Consider the following 2557-nt stretch of genomic DNA (forward strand, 5'->3'; position numbering starts at 1 on the left):
CTAGATCTGGGTATCTTCCCAAGGTGGGCCAAAATTTACTAAAAAATCGAGTTTGTCCGATTTGTGGTTTTTTTTCTAAGTCCCAACACGGGAATTCACTAAGCACAAATCTCGGCAGTGTTTGGACTATTCATAATGGTTTGAATGACAAAGTTCAGAAATACGAATGAATAGACCATCGGTCAAACTCGGCTGTTATTTCCTACAACACGGGTATTCACTATTCATTCGTATTTGGGTGTTAGTCTCTGAGTGCTCAAGTGCGGGTGTATTTTTTTGCAAATCGTTAAAAAAAGCAGCAAAAAATAGACCTGCTTTTTCCAGTCGAGTTTGGATAACCATGCACGGATCAGTGAGATCTGTGCATGGTTATCTATGGGAAAGGGTCTGTTTAATGTAAAAACTGGGAAAAAAATTTGCGTGGGGTCCCCCCTCCTAAGCATAACCAGCCTCGGGCTCTTTGAGCCGGTCCTGGTTGCAAAAATATGGGGGGGAAATTGACATGGGTTCCCCCATATTTTAACAACCAGCACCGGGCCCTGCGCCTGGTCCTGGTGCCAAAAATACGGGGGACAAAAAGCGTAGGCGTCCCCCGTATTTTTGGAACCAGCACCGGGCTCCACTAGTCAGAGAGATAATGCCACAGCCAGGGGACACTTTTATATAGGTCCCTGCGGCCCTGGCATTAAATCACTAACTAGTCACCCCTGGCCGGGGTACCCTGGAGGAGTGGGAACCCCTTAAATCAAGGGGTCCCCCCCTCCAGCCACCCAAGGGCCAGGGGTGAAGCCCGAGGCTGTCCCCTCCATCCAAGGGCTGCGGATGGGGGGCTGATAGCCTTGTAAAAAAGTAGAATATTGTTTTTTTGTAGCAGTACTACAAGTCCCAGCAAGCCTCCCCCGCAAGCTGGTACTTGGAGAACCACAAGTACCAGCATGCGGTGGAAAAATGGGCCCGCTGGTACCTATAGTACTACTACAAAAAAAATACCCAAATAAAAACAGAACTCACACACCTTGAAAGTACAACTTTATTACATACATGCACACCTACATTCACACATACTTACCTATGTTCACACGAGGGTCAGTCCACTTCTCCAAGTAGAATCCATGGGTTACCTGAAAATAAAATTATACTCACAAAAATCCAGTGTAGATCTGTCCTCTTCTGAGCTTGTAATCCACGTACTTGGCAAAAAAACAAACCGAAAAACCCGAACCACGCACTGAAAGGGGTCCCATGTTTACACATGGGACCCCTTTCCCCGACTGCTGGGACCCCCCGTGACTCCTGTCACAGAGAGTCCCTTCAGCCAATCAGGGAGCGCTATGTCGTGGCACTCTCCTGATTGGCTGTGTGCTCCTGAGCTGTCAGTCAGGCTGCGCACGGCAGAGATACAATGTTGCGCCTATGCGCTCCATTGTATCCAATGGTGGGAACTTTGCGGTCAGCGGTTGACCGAAAGTAACCTCACCGCTGACCGCAAAGTTCCCACCATTGGATACAATGGAGCGCATAGGCGCAACATTGTATCTCTGCCGTGTGCAGCCTCACTGACACTACAGGAGCACACAGCCAATCAGGAGAGTGCCACGACGTGGCGCTCACTGATTGGCTGAAGGGACCCTCTTTGACAGGAGTCAGGGGGGGTCCTGGCAGGGAAAGGGGTCCCATGTGTAAACATGGGACCCCTTTCAGTGCGTGGTCGGGTTTCCGGTTTGTTTTTTTGCTAAGTACGTGGATTACAAGCTCAGAAGAGGACCGATCTACACTGGATTTTTGTGAGTATAATTTTAATTTCAGGTAACCCATGGATTCTACTTGGAGAAGTGGACCGACCCTCGTGTGAACATAGGTAAGTATGTGTGAATGTAGGTGTGCATGTATGTAATAAAGTTTTACTTTCAAGGTGTGTGAGTTCTGTTTTTATTTGGGTATTTTTTTTGTAGTAGTACTACAGGTACCAGCGGGCCCGTTTTTCCACCGCATGCTGGTACTTGTGGTTCTCCAAGTACCAGCTTGCGGGGGAGGCTTGCTGGGACTTGTAGTACTGCTACATAAAACAATATTCTATTTTTTTACAAGGATATCAGCCCCCCATCCGCAGCCCTTGGATGGGGGTGACAGCCTCGGGCTTCACCCCTGGCCCTTGGGTGGCTGGAGGGGGGGGGACCCCTTGATTTAAGGTGTTCCCACTCCTCCAGGGTACCCCGGCCAGGGATGACTAGTTAGTGATTTAATGCCAGGGCCGCAGGGACCTATATAAAAGTGTCCCCCGGCTGTGGCATTATCTCTCTGACTAGTGGAGCCCGGTGCTGGTTCCAAAAATACGGGGGACCCCTACGCTTTTTGTCCCCCGTATTTTTGGCACCAGGACCAGGCGCAGAGCCTGGTGCTGGTTGTTAAAATATGGGGGAACCCCTGTCAATTTTTTCCCCATATTTTTGCAACCAGGACCGGATGAAAGAGCCCGAGGCTGGTTGTGCTTAGGAGGGGGGACCCCACACAATTTTTTTCTTGATTTTTAACACTTTAATTTTTTTTAAAATGGTGC

The sequence above is a fragment of the Pseudophryne corroboree genome, chromosome 10 (genome assembly GCF_028390025.1).
Source record: "Pseudophryne corroboree isolate aPseCor3 chromosome 10, aPseCor3.hap2, whole genome shotgun sequence".
Lineage (NCBI taxonomy): Eukaryota > Metazoa > Chordata > Amphibia > Anura > Myobatrachidae > Pseudophryne > Pseudophryne corroboree.